This window comes from Triturus cristatus, chromosome 7 (genome assembly GCF_964204655.1).
Source record: "Triturus cristatus chromosome 7, aTriCri1.1, whole genome shotgun sequence".
NCBI classification, from domain to species: Eukaryota; Metazoa; Chordata; class Amphibia; order Caudata; family Salamandridae; genus Triturus; species Triturus cristatus.
The window spans coordinates 1176310874-1176330315 of NC_140590.1; the positions used below are offsets into that span (position 1 = coordinate 1176310874).

The 19442-nt window shown below is 44.3% G+C and overlaps 1 protein-coding gene across 1 annotated transcript in view; it reads right to left on the minus strand.

Annotated features, from left to right (window-relative positions):
- LOC146811375 (uncharacterized) overlaps window positions 1-19442 on the minus strand; it is a 44732-nt gene that overhangs the window by 24747 nt on the left and 543 nt on the right. The gene's annotated exons all lie outside the window — the stretch shown is intronic.

A 19442-nucleotide genomic window follows, 5' to 3' on the forward strand; every position in this document is an offset into this window, starting at 1 on the left:
TGCTAAGAAAACCGAGGTGCTCTTGGTAGGCAAGCAGAGCCACCTTTGGGGGGACTGTTGGTGGCCATCTGAGCTTGGCCCTACTCTCCTTCCTGTTTTGGAGGTTAAAAACCTCGGGCTTAGGAGGAGCCAAGATGGCGGACGGACAGGACGTCTGAGCTCCCGGCTCCGCAGCCCGTCTGCTGTTTACATGACATCCTGATCTTTAATCCTGCCTACAGCGCGCGCAAATGTAACCACGAATGCGCTGACACTTTCCGCATTCCTCCGATGTCCCCGCCGGCTTTTTTGGTCGAGGATTCATAGAGTTTGCCGACTTTGGACTTTGCCCACGCACTCTGGCCCGACCACCGCCACCGGACACCGCTTATCACGTACGGTGAGACGACCTGGGGCCGGACCGGCGCCTGGGGAAATGTGACCGGCTGTGGAGTGGGCGGCTTGGCGGAGCCTTCTTCGCGACGGAGAGCATTCCTGTATGATTGGGTCCGGGCTGGCGAACCTTCCTTTGTCATGCTACCAGCGGTCAGAGCGGTATCCGTTTTAGAGCGCCCACCACCCGCATTGCTATACAGCCGAGGGCTCTCACATCGTGTGAGCCCCGTATAGCGAGCAGTATCTCTTCTTGCCTTAAATGCTATTCCTCCGTCCAATGGAGTCACCCTCACCCCTCCGATGTGGGCTGACTGCAAAAATGGTGGCGGTGCCGGTCTACCTCGCCGGAAAGACGGAAGCCTCCATATCCCTGACGCAAGCTGCCCTGCCTACTGTCGAGCTGGAGGGTGTCCCGGTGGCGCCTTTGCATACTGCCGACATGCTGAAGCGGGGAGCAGACCTGACCTATGGTGATATCCTTCTAGCCCTGGAAGACTTGAGGGCGACACTGTGGCAAAACACTCGAGAACTGGAGCGGAAGATCGATGTCGCTATGCCATCCAGGGAACTACTGCGGTTGTCTGACCCCCCAATGCCTCTCATTCCCTTCGAGGCGGATACAATGTGGCGACAGGGGGATACTGTGGAACGTCCTCTCCCTGGCTACAGTGTCGAGTGTTCTTTTAATGACAAAGTTGCAGATACAAAGCTCCCTTCCACTCTACAAGCTGAGACTCTGCCTCTGCAAGTGTTGCCACGGCTTCCTCAACATCGCCGGAGTGTGTGCCGTTCTGTGGGGAAAACTGTGTTGGTCACTATCGATGTGGTGATGGTCTATGATTGGGAACTCTCGCTTCCTCTTCCTCTGCGTCTTCTATGCCGGGAGCGGCCATCTTGCTCCTTTGTTCTGCCTGAGGTACACTCCCAGCGGTGGCCATGCTTGGTGGGGTTTCAGCGTTCTGGCCAGGGCTGATGTTGCCTCCCTTGATGATCCTGCCTGACCGCCTGGCATGACCCGGACTAGAATATTTGTCTATGTATCTGATGTGCCGCATGCGTGTAATTTGCTATTGTTGATTGCGGGGGTGGATCTGTGGGGCCACTTAGGATCGGGCCAGGGCTGGGCGATTTCCTTTAGTTTGCTGTACGTATTGGCGGGCGGGGACTAGGATGGGACTGCTAATTATCTGATTTATTCGCACATTTGGAATGGAGTCTCCCCACCTGCTGCTTTGCTTGCTACTTCAGTTGTGCTGATGATATTCAGGGTGGGGGATGCTTATGGGGCTGGTGGTGACCGGGAGTATGTAAAATTTCCTCCTCCTGCCTTCTCTGGGAGTCGGAGACTGGGATGTTCTTTCCCACTCTCCAGACTCTCTTTCCCACTTGGGGTTCTTTTGGGGCGACAGGCATGCCTATTGGGGGGGGGGGTGGGCCGTGGCCTTCCGCTGGTATGCAGGGTGGGGGGATGGGATGTGTTCTATGTCTTTTCTTTGTCTCTATGGCCCTCTTTCTCATTCTTTCTCTCTTCTTCTTCGGTTTCTTTCTCTTCTATGTTTCTTTGTTTCTTCGGGGTCGGGGTTCAGTGTTAGTAGGGAGTTTATTGTGTTCTATCATTCTGTGGTATAGCGTTTGCTCTTAGTTCCTGGATGGTGGCCACCTGTTTCCTTACAAATGCCTTCCTATATAACGCCTCCTTCTGGGTGCTCCGTGAACGGTGATGTCTCTCCTGGTCAGTGATCAGCTTCGACTCTTCTCGTAGTTCACTACATTGTACTCGACAAAATCATAAAATTAAACCTTTTCTTATCCTGACATTATTGTTCTATGTTCTACACGGTATTTTTCACTTAGAGATTGCTTTAACGGCGCTCTGCCCAATTGGTTTTTTTTTTGTTTTTTTTCTTTTTCTTTTATCCTTTTCTGATATGTCATAGCGGCCGGCCCGAGGGGTTGTAGGCAGACGCTGTGTATTGTGCATTTACCAAAATAAAGGTTTTAAAAAAAAAAAAAAAAAAAAAAAAAAAACCTCGGGCTTTGCCTAGATTCCAACCTCAGCTTTGTCTCTCATACAAAGAAAACTGCTGCCACTTGCTTTGGGACACTTTGCAAGCTTAGACCCACCTTTAAATATTTTGATGCTCCTACCCGACAGCTTATTGTACAAGCTACGATCCTGTCGCGTCTGGATTACGCGAGCTCTCTCTTGTTAGGAGCCAACATGGCTGAACTTACTAGACTTCAATGCGTTCAAAACGCTGCCGCCAGAGCTCTGGTTGGCCTACCAAGGTTTTGTTCGGCCAAAAAAACTATTGGCAAACTTCATTGGCTCCCTGTTCTACAGAGGATTAGGTTTAAGTGTCTTTGCTTGACATTCAAAATCCTTAAGCATTCTTCTCTTCATATCCTGAAGCATCTTATTCAGCCTTTTTTTCCCTCGCGCACTTTAAGATCTTCAGGACTTCACTTTGCTGTAGTCCCACGTTTTAAGAGGGCTAGGGCTGGTGGTCGCTCTTTCAAAGTATTAGCGGCCAGACTTTGGAATTCTCTCGCTGCCCACATCCGTGCTATTGACGACCTTCTGGTTTTCAGGAAGGCTGTCAAAACCTTCCTCTTTCCCCAGAACTGCCAGTGATTCAATGTTGGCTATGTTTGATCTGATACCTGTCTGTTGAAGCGCCGGGACGCCCCATTGCTGGGGCAGCTGTGCGCTATATAAATATGGGTAACATAACATAACATAACATAACAAAGGAGGCCATCTTGACCAAAATGATTGCCCTGGTGCGAGGTGGATGTCCTTGGCATACTGGTATCTCCCCATGGCATAATCATGTCTCTCTCATATGAAGTTCATGCTTACGTTCTGAAGACTCCAGATTGTTATTACTATTCATGTTAATTAACTCTTTTAGATCTCTGCCTTTAGTGAGGCACCTTGTTAGTCCGGGGTATGAATTTCCATGGGTATTCCTGATAGCTACCAGTTGTGCACGGCTTATTGTGGGCATTGCTGTTATGTGATGATGACATGCATAAGTCCATGTAGTGCATCTGCACATATGAGCAGTTGAAGAAATTGACACGTTGATATTTAAATATTTAACTTGCGTATTTTCTTTTTGGTGACAAAAACGGGGACAAAAAAATGCTCACAACTTGTGTTTGTGCAAATTGAACTTACCTATCCAAAACCAAATTCTATTACATTGAAACTGTTTTTTTTTTTTAGAATATATCAATCTGGTTCTAGATGAATGTTAGTTGATTTAACATAAGCAAAAAGCTAGTATTTCTTAGCCTGCGAGATATGTTCAACTTGAGGGATAGCTCTGCGGTGTGTGGGCTATGATTTTAATATCTATGAAACTTTTACATTTTTCACCCAATTGAGAATAAACTTCGATGGCGCGGGTTGGAAAATAAACCTAAGTTTAATGTATAAGTAAAGAAAGATGCTATACCTCCTGAATACTGATAAAACTGAATACTGTTAGACACCACTGTGTGGTTTAGTTAGGGCTAGTAGAGGTAGCTATGGCCTAGGAGTTCAAGCACATGGATGGTGCATAAGTGGTGATATCAGCTTGGAGCATGAGGATAGAATATTTAGGTTGGAGTGGAAGAAAGGCAGTTAAAGGAGCACGGTGTGCAGTTGTAGGAGCCTCAGGGTGTTCTCGCACATTGAGAGTCTGTTTCACAAATGTAAATGCACACTTTTGAGTAAGTTTACTATTTTTTTTCTATTCACAAACTCCGATTTAATAGTAAGTTTTTGACTGAGGAGATTCAGCAGCCGAGGCAGAGAACTCCACCCATTAAAAAGATGCGCTTGTTCTATCTTTTTATGCGTGGCGTTCTCTGCCTCAACTGTGCAATCTACGCAGTTGTAAACTTACGATTAAATCGGAGTTTGTGAATACCAAAAAAAATTGTGAACTCACACAAAATTGGAAGCTTACCCTTGTGAATCAGGCCTTAACTGTGTAATGTTCTTATATTACTATAATAAACGATTAGAACACCCATCATCTTTGTAATACTTGCGGTGAGCAGGGCATGAAGAAGCCACCAGGAGCTCCTGATGCTTGCAGAATATCTATCGTTACCATGACATGTAATGTACGTTCAGGGTGATCGCCAAGGTGATCAACGCTACTCTGAGGCACGTCAATGACATAAGATCTTGGTGAATGTCTGGGTTATAGCATGTCAGATGAGCAGACACCAGCTCCATTTTCACAACACCCAAGTCAACCAGGAATGGAGTGGTCAATGTGGTTCAACTTCTCTGAGGTATTTGTTGGGGTTCTAGGAGGAGCAGATTGTGAACAACAGAGGAAATATTTGTTGCTGGAGCTACATTCACACTCTACTGGTCTCAAAGTTTGTTTCCTGAATCACACAGAGGTTTGGATGTATATAAGTATCGAGACTCAACTGATATTATGTGAATATACGTTTATGGTACATTGTTTCAAATGTGATTTTATTCTATTTTCAATTGGTATGTATCTATGATACTGTATTTAATGTATTTGCTCTGGGATTTTATCTTTTATGGTTGCGATTGTGACCGAAAAGATTGATTTGAATTGAATTGGATGTATGTAAGTATGCAGTTCAACGCAGTTCAACAGATGCAATGTTTGGTAAGAAAACCAATGCAGTTTTGGAATGTTGCAAGTCCCATCCAGTGTACAGGAGCAAGGAGAAGGTACTGATGTGGTTTTAGGCAGTATCAAGGGATTCGGCAGCATCGTTTATAAATATCATGTATGAACCAGCAATAATCAAACACTTGTGAAAACCTTATTAAAAAAGTACTTTGGGGTGCAACACATGTAATACTTTGGGTGACAATAAATATAGCTAGAGGTATTGATCAACCAGAGAGAAATAGAGAGGAAGTCCAAGCTAAAAACAATACTGATTTGTCAGTAGTATGCAAAAAGTAAGGACAGCAGTTCAAGAAAAAGTTGATATAGGAAATGGACAGTAAATTACGACTATAAAAACAGAGCCATGCCAGCACTGTGGTAGTCAGTTGCACTTTGCTTCTTACACATTCTGCTCTGCCATTGATGATACACGTAACAGATGTGGCTGCAAACAGCATTCTGGCAGGGCCTGCATGATTATGAAAAAAACTGGTGTGAATTGTGTTAATGGCAACTCATCAGATTACGGTTACTGTAATTGTAATGCAGAGTGGTAATGTGGAAATGTGATTTGGTGGAAATAAAAAGAATGGGAAAAGGTTAGCTCATTGAGAAATAGAAATTGATTGATATATAGAACTGTAGTCCTGGTAGCTGAAGCATGGTACACCAGTCTAGTAGAGGAGTTAGTATTCAGGTATGGGGATAAAGCTGGTTACAGCCAGTAGGTATAAGCCAAGGCACTTATACTGACATAGATTGGATGTGACAGGATATTGTGAGCAGACATTTCCTTCAAAGAAAGAAGAACAGGATGGAAAATGGGTGTTTTAAAGAAAGGAGATGTTGTGTTGGGATGGCCACATCAGGAGGAGTTGGGTATTAAAATGGATCCCGTGAGATATTCTCCAGTTGATAGTGTGAGTGAGGAGAGCACAGAATATCTTTGAAGATGCTGTGCATGTGGTGTCAAACAAAATTCATGCTTTAGAAGTGAAGTTCAAGAACTTCTTCACTTGAATCTTGGGGATAATATTGACATTCAAAAATAAATTCACTTTGAACTAAAATGTGATACTGGTGAGGCATTGTGGAAGGAATGCATCTATAGCATACATAGTCACATTGGAAGAGTTGTTGGAGGATCTGTGTCTGAAAAATCTTATTGAACTAATTGAGTTGTCTGGTTATCCCCACATGTTACTATGGAAAAATAAGAGGAGTTTAAATCATTCCCTGTCGGTTGATAGCTATCCTGTGCCCAATATACACAAATTGGCCTCTTCATTAGCTCGGGCAACAGTATTTCTATGCCTAATGTAGCTAATGCTTAGCCTAGGTACAGTTGGACCAGGATTCTAAACACTTCGGCCCGATTATGATTTGGTTGTTATATTCCGACCCGTCCGTAAAATCCTGTTTATACACCGGCTGGAATTACGAGTTGGTAGGTATTTAACAATTCTGATCATTATCGGATGCGTTAAATACGTCAACCTTCTTTAAATGTCGGCAGGCAAAATCTGCTGAAATTTGATGGGAGAAAAAGCATACTGTATTTACTCTATCATGCGGCTTTTAGTGCATTAAACACTTAAATCTGCACGTTAATCCCCATGAACTCGTAATAGGTGTTATTTATCGCACCCGATAAATAACGTGCCCTGTGGTATCATTATTTATTAGGTGTGATAAAGAATACCTAAACTCGTGAGCAGGCCATATATGGTGTTCATAACACCTAAAAGATTCTTCGGTACAAACTAATGCCACTTGGTCTGAAAAGTGCAGCCTCCATTTCAAAGAATCATCATGTGTAGGCTTTTCAAAGATCAAAAAAGACCGTTAGCACCAAAGCCATGCCAACGCAAAGCAGCAAACAAAAAGGACCAATCCACCCTATCGAAAGCTTTCTCAGCATCAACAGAGATAGCAGCAAGAGGAATGGAAAGAGACGTGACTTTATTTAAAACGTTAAGGAAAAGGCGAGAATTGTCCGAAGTGAGTCTACCTTTGACAAAACCACACTGTTCCTTCCCAATGAGATGGGGCATAAGAGGATCCAGACGTAGGGCAAGGAGTTTGGCAAATAATTTATAGTCTACGTTGACTAAAGATATTGGACGGTAATTTTTACATAGTTGAGGATCACGACCTTCCTTGGGGATAAGGCATATCGTGGCCTCATGGAAAGAGCCAGCTGCAGAACCGGAGAGAAAAAATGATTGAAAAAGTGATAGAAGTTTAGGAAGCAAAAGGTCAGAGAAATGCATTTATTTCCCTTATCTCCTTGCTTTACTCGGCCCCTAAGGCATCTGTTCTTGTCAACGGCCATCTCTCTTCGTATTTCCCTCTCCAACGTGGTGTCCGTCAAGGTTGTCCTTTATCCCCGCTTCTTTTTGTTCTTGCCCTCGAACCATTTTTGACGTCTATTCGGAATAATGTTTCTATCTCTGGCTTTCTGTATGGCAAGACGCATCTGAAACTCTCCGCATATGCTGATGACATTCTTTGATTTATCTCTACCCCTGAACAATCTATTCCAGCTCTACTATCTGAGTTTACCTCCTTCTCACAAGTCTCTGGATATAAGATCAACTCTGATAAAACTGAGATTCTTCCCCTTACAAAATATTGCCTTCCCCATCAGTTTTTTTCTACTGGTTTTGCATGGAACTCCTCTAAAATTAAATATCTTGGAATATGGTTCTCAAATTCCATCGCCGCGTCCATCCAATTGAATATGTCTATAGTTCTTTCCCGTATTGATAAATTATTATCATCCTGGAACCCTCTTTATCTTTCATGGTGGGGTCGGCTTGACTCGATTAAGATGATGGTATCTCCCATTCTCATATATACTTTATCCATGCTCCCTGTGCACATTCCGGATGTCCATTTTAAACGCATTGATTCCTGTCTTTCTAAGTTTCTGTGGAGGAATAAGAGGTCCAGGATTGCTTTAGCCACCCTTCGTAAACCTAAACCGAACGGTGGAGTCAACTTTCCAGATTTCCGTCTCTATCATAAGGCTTTCTCTCTGTGTCAGGCCTCTAGATGGCTTATCTCACAACCCTCTCCTTTTGACCCTCTTTGGCTTTCTATTGAGCGCTCACTACTCTCTCTGTTTTCTCCTCTTGAAACCATACATTTCTCTGTTAAAAATCCATTCTCTTCTCTTCCCTTATTCAGATATACCTCCTCCCTTCTACATTCTCTAGTCTGCTCTACTCCTATTACTCGTGAATCCTTTTTAGAATCCCCTATTTGGTATAATTCACTTATCCTCTTAAATAATAGGCCTATTTATTGGTCTTCTTGGAGGTCAAAGGGTCTCGTATGGGTTAAACAGCTCTTTGATGGACTTATCCCATGCTCCTTTCCTAACTTTCGGCTTTTATTTCACTGTCCTCAGTCTTTCTTGCGCAAATTCACTGTTCTCATGACTCTCCTTCTCGATGTTTACTATTCCCTTCCTCCTTCATCAACTCCTATCTCCCAGCCTCCTCTCCTCCAAATCTTGCTCAATCTACCCAAAGCCTCTCTTATTTATAAATCTTTCTCGTCCCCTCCTCTGAACCGTTCTAAATCTAAGCTGGAGTGCGCTTGGGAGTTAGATCTAGGTTGTGACTGGTCGATTGCTCTTTGGGATAAAATCTGGTCCAGATCATTGAAAACGTCTCGCTCTGCTTCCCTGACTCAGTCTTTATTTTTTCTTTATCACAGACTATATCTCTCCCCGGTTTCGATTTCTCGTTTCTCCCCTACTCATGGTTCTAATTGTTGGACCTGTGGTTCCTCTGATGCTGATCTTCTTCACCTTCTCTTTCTTTGCCCTTCTGTTGCTACTTTGTGGAGTGAGGTTTGGTCTTATGTTTCTCGACTATTTTCCATCTCTCTCCCCTACTCTATTCCTCTTCTTTTCTTAGGCACCCTTTCTGATTCCTTAGATATCCCATCAGACTGCTCTGGTCTATTAGACCTTATGCTTGCCCTGGCATTCCAACACATAGCCTTTAACTGGAAATCTCTCACTAATCTATCCATAAAATGCTGGTGGAACTCTCTTTGTCATCATCATAGGCTTGATGTACGCTTTGCTGCCTCCTCCACTCCCTCTCTTAATAGGGACTTGTTTTGGTTGCCCCTCACAACATACCTTGATCGCATGGCGTCGAGGCGCATTTCACACTGCTCTTCTGAGAATTTTAAACCTCCATGAATGATTGATTGTTTCTGCTCTGTCCTCCTTATCATATCTCCCATATTGTTTATTTTCTCCTTTACTCAACTGACAATCGCTTTTTGACTTCTTTATCTGCTTGTTCTATTTGCCATGTTTGCTTCCTACCATCTTCATATTGTTTCCCTTTCTTTCTTCTTTTCTTCTGTTCTCCTTCTTCCTCTTCTCTGTTTCTTTTCTTTCTTTCTTTCTTTCTTCTTTCCCTCCCGTCTCATCCATAAAACCTTATAAAATGCTTTTTGTTTACTTATTAGATAGTATTGGCCTATTGTCCCTTTCATTCATTATCGTTAAGATCATATGTATTGGTCAGTATTTCTGTATTCTTTCAAGTTATCTCAATAAAGCATTTCAAACTGAAAAAAAAAAAAGACCGTTAGCACTTCAAGATTATATACTAGTTTATAGAAGAGATGAAAATTAACACAACACTAACTTAGAATCAGTTCTGAATATTCAGCAGTAGATGTGAGTAGTTATGGTTTGAGGCAGTATAGCCACAGAGAGGTTAATGATGTTAATTGACATTTGTGTTTGGATCAAGAACTAAGGGGGTCATTACGATGGCGGAAGGACCGCCAGCGCCAGCCGTACGGTGGCGATCCCTCTGCCATCGAACGATGATTCCCAGTCCGCCAGATTAGGATGGCGGGCGGATTGATGGAGCGCGATGGTGCTCTAAAATTGTAAGGTTGCATCATAATCACGGATAGTCCGCACCCGCATATATTCTTGTGTTGTATTAATCTTGATTGGTAGAATCAAATTGTAATAACAAAATGTGCAAGTGGAGTAATAGAAAAGTATTTTGTGTTACGCCAAGAGAAATGAAATGCTGTTTATATTGAAATTGTAACCCTTGGTATATTGCAGTTGCCTAACAAAAAGCTTATGTGTAGTGAAATGCATTTCTGATTTAAACGTGCACCAGGATGGAGACTGCACGAAGAAATAATGAGACATGCTTAACATGTAATGATTGTAGATGTTTGCAGCAAGCAGCATTATTAACAAGTGTAAACCCTGATGTGTAAAGGCCTAAATGAATGTTCAGATTGTGCTATGAAAGGCCTATTCATTTTGTTCTTATGCTAGCTGAATTGTGTAGGCCTGGAAATGTAATTTCCCTAGAAAGCTCTCACATTTAGAAGTAGTCAGCGAATTTCATGTGCACGCAGAAATGTTCTGTACTCACGTTTCAGTTGCAGGTGGAAGAAGCTGCCCTTGTTAGTTAGAACTAACGCCTTTTGTTGGAGGAGAAGTGTTACTTTGTAAACAGAAGATCGATAATTGGGAGCCGGTGTTCTTTCTCGCTGAGGAGGCCTGGGAACCAAGGTCAACGGAATACACATGGAGAAGATGGTGGAAAACTACCTAGGAGAGGTGTCCGTTAGTATGAGGTGATCTGTGGCGTTTGTTCTACATTTTTGTGTTTTGTATTAGGGAAAGTGCCCTGAGGGAAGAGAGGCAGAAGGAGACAGGATGAGTTAGGAGAAGGGGTTAGAAGATTGATCTGGGAAGAGTATCTTAGAACGAGCTCTGTTGCTTTAGTCATCTGACTTACATTGTGAATGTGCTTCTTAGGAAGATTTCACAAGCTGACACCTTTTGACTGATTTTGTCAGAGAAATGCTAAGTAGGGATGTCACCTTAGAGATAGTGTAGGGACAGTCTAATGCTTTTCACTTTTCAGCCACAGATGAAGTCTGACTTAAATGTTGGAGCAGTCCTTGCTTGTGTTTTATTTTTAGAGTTGTTTATTCTCTTCATGATCCATCGGAGCAGACTCATTCGTAGGTTTTGCTTTGTATTAGTTCCTATGTATTTTTACAACCTTGTCTTGAGGTGCTTGTATAGTCAGTTGTTTTTGGCTTTGTAATAAACCCCCTAAACTAAAGTCGGTGTCTGTGATCTTTGAGCCCTGGGTAGTACAGGAAATGTAATTGTTGAGATGCATTGTTTTTCCCCTTTACACTTCTCAGCAGGTAAAAAGAGCCATTGACCTAGGGTTCCTTGTTAAAATTTCTGTAGTGGAACCCAGCCTTATCAGGATCCAGACTGCGATCGTGGCGGACGCAAATACCGTCTGCCACGGAACCGCCACAGGCAATCGTACCGATTGCCTGGCGGAGCGGTCTGCATCCCTAACATAGGAGGCACCGTCCACCAAATTAAGATGCTGGCTTCAGCCAGCCTTTCCATGGCGGTGAAACTGTCATGGAAAAGCTGGCGGGCATTGGTTTCGGGGGCCCGTTGCGGGCCTCCCTTGTGTTGGGGGAGGTGTTTGTGCACTGGGGGGGTACCCATGGTACCCCCTACATTTCATTGCACTGAATGGCAAGCACCGTGTAGTTCCTACCACGTAGTGCAGTGAAATGCACAGCATGCTTTTTTAACATTGCTGCGGGTGCTGCAGTAAGCAGCACCCCCCGTAATGTTAAATTGCAAACCGCGACCGCCATGTTGGCGGTCACATCCTAATTTGGAGTGCGGGACTGCCGCATGCATGGCGGGAGGTCCCGCTCCCTGCAACAATCCATCCTAATTACCCCCGAAGATAGCAAGTGAGAGGAACTACTCAGTGATGGAGGAAGAGCATTTGGCATAAAGATGGAACTTTTTCAAAATGTTTTATGAGGAATGAAATGAATTGTCTGGATGGACCTTAAACCCTTTGTAAATGTTTTATACAACAGGGTGGAAAGACATTGGCCGCAAGGTTGTCCAGACTAGAGCCCAGAGTGCTATCACTCTTATTTAAGATCAAGTCTGTTTCTGGTAAAGGTAATGTTCAAGTGGATTGCAAACTTAAACTCAACAATTCGGTAGGCAAACAGATGAACCGGTGAATAAATGGGTGTGTGAGGTGGCATTAGTAAGAATGGACGCTGAGCCAAGTTTCAGTTTTAAAGATGGCAAGGCAAAGGTATTTCTGAGCATTGTCGGGACGATAATCTAATAAAGGCAAGACCACAGCTTAACCCAGAGATGTGAAACAAAATTTATGACAGAGCACCGTTACATATCTCAGCCTTATAAACGCCCCAGGGATGGCCACTGCAGCAGCGTAATTTTGGCTCCAACCATTTATTTCTGACCAGGCCACAAATATTTACACATGGCCTCATGTATTCGTGTGACTTAATATCATTAATGCATTGGTTTCAAACTTTTTTATTCCGCGCTCCCCCATGAGGAAAAAAAAAATCACTGGGAGCCCCCCTCAAAAATTTTCAGAATGATTCTATTAAACTGGGAATGTCTAAATATGTCTAGATGTATTTAAACAATGCAGTAAAGTTCTGCACCGTTTTAAAAATGCAATTAAACACATGATTGACAAACCTTCTGTTCTGGTCAGGGAGGCCTTACTAACATGTAAAAGTGTCAAAAGTGTGATTATTAGACATGGGGCAGGGGGTTTTGAAGAATATTTGGAGTCCCTTCCCTTTTGACACCTTCTGCCAGCCAGGATGTAGATGACAAAAGATGCTAGTGATGGCCCATTACAGAGCGGATTACTGAAGCTCATTTTTTTCTGCTGAAAACAAAGCACTGTTATCAGCATAATGTTTCTTTTAACCAGAGCCTGGTGTAATGACAAACCTTAGATCTCCCCTGGACCAAGGAATGTACCGTCACTTTCCCAGGGAGAGAATATCAGTTCCAAACTTATGGAATATAACTATACACAGCACTTCCTAAGGTGGGCAAACTTTCAACACTCCCCCAAAGGCAAGGCAAGAAAACAATATATACACAGCACTTCTCTAGAGCGAAATATACTTTGCACATCACTTGCCAGGAGTATAACAACTTCCTATAACACAATTACCTGCTAGAAGGGAATTCACCCATCCTTCTACAACAGAATACTTGGCCAAGAAGAGTCCACACCTCCTGCTACAAGGAAAAGACGAATTGGTATATCTGTGATTTATTAGTAAATAGCACCACACAGTAAGCCAAATGCACCTAACATAGCAGACTCTAACATATCAATAATATGATTGAACATACAATCAAGGCAAATATATATATAAGAAATATATATGTATGGATATAAGAATCAGAACATAAGGAGAGAATCAGTAAAGAATCAAGAGACAGTTAGTAGCAGAGACACCTCACCTAATGCTCCATCATTGCACCCCACTTTGTTCAAGGGGAGTCCATTGCTTGAACCGGGCGAAAGCTCAGAGGTGACACCACTTTTCCGTGACAACACGTCTGCTCCACGGATGAACTTCCACCGAGCCAGTGTAGACTCCCCTTTTTAATACACATTCAAAACACAGCGAAGCTTCTAGCAAGCCACGCCCACTAGTTCTCATGGGAGCCCGTACCAGCCTGCTTCAAGGTCAGAGCAAGGGTTGATCAGGCTCCTGTTATGACTAAAAGTCAAACCATGTACATTCCTCTGATAAGAACCAGTTCTCTCTAGTCAGTAAAATGCGAAAAACAGCAGGAAAGCAAAACATGCCCTCTTCTTCACAGAAAATGGCTACAGAGTTAGTTAAGCCATGCACACAAAGGCCCAAAGCAAGATGGAATCAAAAAAGCAAGGAGCACCTATAATTCTCATCCACACAACTTACAAGCACCACTGTGCACACAGAAAAGTTTGAGGCAAGGTAAAGTCAGAAGGCAGAATGACATTAGACCACGTCAAAGCCAATAGGTCAAAGTCATAATTCACCTAACCCAAATAACATTATACACTTAATCCCTCAGTATACAACATTGAGCACATGTGCGCACCACCACCCACAAGACTGCACCTCAACATCCCATACCTTCTATTCTTGGAAAGACTATTCCACTAAAAGACAGAACACACTTAAGCCAGTACAGAATGGTGGTGGTTAAGGGTCATCATAGGGTGTCAGACCACAAAAGTGGCTGATTCACTACACCTGGTGCCTCCCTGGGATCACTTGAGGCCCCACGAGGGGGGCCTGCCCACGAGTTTGAAGACCCTTGTATTAATATTAACGTGATGTGGTGAACAGCTACAGAAAGTGAATTTACTGTGTAATCTCGATATTTATGGAAGTGTGCATTCTGATGTTCATCAAATTGCAGTTTATATATATATATATATATATATATATATATATATATATATATATATATATATATATATATATATATATATATATATATATATATATATATATATATCACAGGAAACTCTTTCACACAAAGAGCAGAGGCCAAAACAGGGGAACTTCTGGAGGCATCTTTATTCAATATGATGGCGAATGCATTTCGGCTTGTTTAGCCTTCTTCAGCGCCAGGAAATATGACAGGGAAGCCGGCCCCATCGTGGATTTAAATGTCCTGCCACATACCGATTGGTTGTAGTCCGCTCCACCCTTCAGGCAGTCCCCTCATGCACCTGCTGACAATCATCTGATGCGACGGAACTGCAAGTCCCAGAATGCTGTGTTTATTCCGGTAAGTGACACGGGGGTGATGACAATTCATAGCGGGTAAAAGGACACCACGATGATGCTGGTGCTCGTTTCCTGTTGTTCACTAGAATTAGGGTGCCTCCTCGAGTCCCCCAACCGCATCTACCCCCAAAGTTCAAGAGTCCAATTTGCGGGGGCAAGTTTGACAATTCAAATCGCCCGACGTGGAGTCAATGTCCCCAACACCGCCTCATCTCTTCCCGAGCCCGGGGGTGGCTTTTGACCTTCCAGACCCCTGGAAATACACGAATTCCGCCGTTGCAGATACCAGCAATGCCAAGGCCAGCTTTGCGATGCGGGGGCCTCTGAAGCGTGTTTCTGGCTTGCACGCTGAAATACCACAGGAAACTCTTTCACACAAAGAGCAGAGGCCAAAACAGGGGAACTTCTGGAGGCATCTTTATTCAATATGATGGCGAATGCATTTCGGCTTGTTTAGCCTTCTTCAGCGCCAGGAAATATGACAGGGAAGCCGGCCCCATCGTGGATTTAAATGTCCTGCCACATACCGATTGGTTGTAGTCCGCTCCACCCTTCAGGCAGTCCCCTCATGCACCTGCTGACAATCATCTGATGCGACGGAACTGCAAGTCCCAGAATGCTGTGTTTATTCCGGTAAGTGACACGGGGGTGATGACAATTCATAGCGGGTAAAAGGACACCACGATGATGCTGGTGCTCGTTTCCTGTTGTTCACTAGAATTAGGGTGCCTCCTCGAGTCCCCCAACCGCATCTACCCCCAAAGTTCAAGAGTCCAATTTGCGGGGGCAAGTTTGACAATTCAAATCGCCCGACGTGGAGTCAATGTCCCCAACACCGCCTCATCTCTTCCCGAGCCCGGGGGTGGGCTTTGGACCTTCCAGACCCCTGGAAATACACGTTTTCCGCCGTTGCAGATACCAGCAATGCCAAGGCCAGCTTTGCGATGCGGGGGCCTCTGAAGCGCGTTTCTGGCTTGCGCGCTGAAATACCACAGGAAACTCTTTCACACAAAGAGCAGAGGCCAAAACAGGGGAACTTCTGGAGGCATCTTTATTCAATATGATGGCGAATGCATTTCGGCTTGTTTAGCCTTCTTCAGCGCCAGGGAATATGACAGGGAAGCCGGCCCCATCGTGGATTTAAATGTCCTGCCACATACCGATTGGTTGTAGTCCGCTCCACCCTTCAGGCAGTCCCCTCATGCACCTGCTGACAATCATCTGATGCGACGGAACTGCAATTCCAGAATGCTGTGTTTATTCCGGTAAGTGACACGGGGGTGATGACAATTCATAGCGGGTAAAAGGACACCACGATGATGCTGGTGCTCGTTTCCTGTTGTTCACTAGAATTAGGGTGCCTCCTCGAGTCCCCCAACCGCACCTACCCCCAAAGTTCAAGAGTCCAATTTGCGGGGGCAAGTTTGACAATTCAAATCGCCCGACGTGGAGTCAATGTCCCCAACACCGCCTCATCTCTTCCCGAGCCCGGGGGTGGCTTTTGACCTTCCAGACCCCTGGAAATACACGAATTCCGCCGTTGCAGATACCAGCAATGCCAAGGCCAGCTTTGCGATGCGGGGGCCTCTGAAGCGCGTTTCTGGCTTGCGCGCTGAAATACCACAGGAAACTCTTTCACACAAAGAGCAGAGGCCAAAACAGGGGAACTTCTGGAGGCATCTTTATTCAATATGATGGCGAATGCATTTCGGCTTGTTTAGCCTTCTTCAGCGCCAGGAAATATGACAGGGAAGCCGGCCCCATCGTGGATTTAAATGTCCTGCCACATACCGATTGGTTGTAGTCCGCTCCACCCTTCAGGCAGTCCCCTCATGCACCTGCTGACAATCATCTGATGCGACGGAACTGCAAGTCCCAGAATGCTGTCTTTATTCCGGTAAGTGACACGGGGGTGATGACAATTCATAGCGGGTAAAAGGACACCATGATGATGCTGGTGCTCGTTTCCTGTTGTTCACTAGAATTAGGGTGCCTCCTCGAGTCCCCCAACCGCATCTACCCCCAAAGTTCAAGAGTCCAATTTGCGGGGGCAAGTTTGACAATTCAAATCGCCCGACGTGGAGTCATTGGCCCCAACACCGCCTCATCTCTTCCCGAGCCCGGGGGTGGGCTTTGGACCTTCCAGACCCCTGGAAATACACGAATTCCGCCGTTGCAGATACCAGCAATGCCAAGGCCAGCTTTGCGATGCGGGGGCCTCTGAAGCGCGTTTCTGGCTTGCGCGCTGAAATACCACAGGAAACTCTTTCACACAAAGAGCAGAGGCCAAAACAGGGGAACTTCTGGAGGCATCTTTATTCAATATGATGGCGAATGCATTTCGGCTTGTTTAGCCTTCTTCAGCGCCAGGAAATATGACAGGGAAGCCGGCCCCATCGTGGATTTAAATGTCCTGCCACATACCGATTGGTTGTAGTCCGCTCCACCCTTCAGGCAGTCCCCTCATGCACCTGCTGACAATCATCTGATGCGACGGAACTGCAAGTCCCAGAATGCTGTGTTTATTCCGGTAAGTGACACGGGGGTGATGACAATTCATAGCGGGTAAAAGGACACCACGATGATGCTGGTGCTCGTTTCCTGTTGTTCACTAGAATTAGGGTGCCTCCTCGAGTCCCCCAACCGCATCTAACCCCAAAGTTCAAGAGTCCAATTTGCGGGGCAAGTTTGACAATTCAAATCGCCCGACGTGGAGTCAATGTCCCCAACACCGCCTCATCTCTTCCCGAGCCCGGGGGTGGGCTTTGGACCTTCCAGACCCCTGGAAATACACGAATTCCGCCGTTGCAGATACCAGCAATGCCAAGGCCAGCTTTGCGATGCGGGGGCCTCATATATATATGCCACACTTTCAAAACAGATCAGGTCGACGCCGTGTCTGTGCGCAGAATAATTTTAATGCCAGCTGGTAATGCTAGATGCGTTTCGCCTGTCCTGCAGGCTTGTTCACTAGTGTCTAGCATTACCAGCTGGCATTAAAATTATTCTGCGCACAGGCACTGCGTCGACCTTTTCTGTTTTGAAAGTGTGGCGAATTAATTTGGACCGTGACTGGGAGGTCTATTTCATCGACGCGCCCTTTGATTTGGAGGCAGCGGGCTATCCCAATGGAGTGTGAAGCATATATATAGATATATATATATTTATCTGAACTCTTATATAATCATATATTCATTTGAATAGTATTCTGCATTTATATTATAACCGTATATGTATCCATAATCATGCATTTAAATGTGTACAGAACTGTTTGCCACATTAACTTGACCAAAGGCCTTAAGCATTTGGATTTTTAATATTTAACTTTCAATGAAAAGCTTGCTTGGGTTGTGATGTTTTTCTTTCCTCTGCAGGTGCATTCACATGATCTCATGGTCAGAGAAAGGCCCATTGTGCAAGAGAGATAGTGAGGCTCGAAAGGAGTATCCTTGGCAAGGACGAGAAGCCTTAACGGCCTAAGGGAGGACCACGGTCTATGCTGTATCTGGAGACGGAAGGAATGAAATGACGCCTCAATGCGTGGATTAGAAGAAAGGAGTTTAAGTGTAGTTGCCAGGGTTTACTATGAGAAAGTGGACATGTGATATGGGATTCTCAAATGTTCTCTGTGGGTTTAATTGGTGATCACACTTTGGGTTTCTCAGATTATTTTCCTGACTCCGAGGCGTAAAGACTTCTATGCTATTTCTAATTGTGTGGCTTTAAGCTATACAATACTATTGGTTTGGGAAAACTTCTACAGAAGTGCTCAACAATGCTGACACCTTTCTGCCTTACTGGATCAACTGAGGGTGTCCCAAGTCTAATTAATTGGATAGGCTTAGTAAAATAATCTGACTCTACTCATTCATAAAACATAAAGCTTATTCTGGCTATCACATACTATTTTTGATTTTCTGCACTGCTATAACTGAATTTCTTGTTTGTTCCATGTTGTTGATACTAAACTCTGTCAGACGATTTGGTCTGCCTGTCGTGATATTGTACTTCTACACTGTATTTTTACGATTAGTGTATATCAGCCTGGCTCGGAGTTTGTAATAAACCTATACTAAATCGCATCTACCGACTTGGCGTTCTCATTGTGTGGCCAAAGGGGTTGCACTGACATTTTAAAATTGTTGATGATGCCAGGAACCTAGAAAGTTCCGTTGCAAGGTTGGATAGTAAAGGGCCCCGAAAATTGTGCACTAGTAGCACCGACAAGGGACAAAACACCTGTTGGTAGTGAAAAGAATTTATTTAGGCTGTCTTCAAAATGAAGCAAGATACAGACTTAAGCACCAGCATTAATTATTATTGATTGTAATAAATATGGGTAAGATGTGCTATATATATGGAAATTGTGTTGAAAAATGCACCATTTTACTACCATATTGTCAAAGTGTTTTGGAGGTGAACCTCCCAGCACGCGAGGGTCTTGGTTGTTTGCCACACTATGAAAGTATTTAGATATTTTTTTAAGTGTGCATCAAGAAACGCTTGTAAAACCAGGAATTTCCAGCCAAATTACTTGAAAACTGGGTGGCAAAATGCACAATGTGACCCCGTTTCTTTAAAATTTTCTGAACTCAAGCCTCCCTCCTACCTCCACACCATGCCCGCCCCCGGGGAAAGTGAGGCTTGCACACTAGTTTGGTGCTGTTTGTGGCAGCTGTTTACACACCACCACTTTCAAAATTC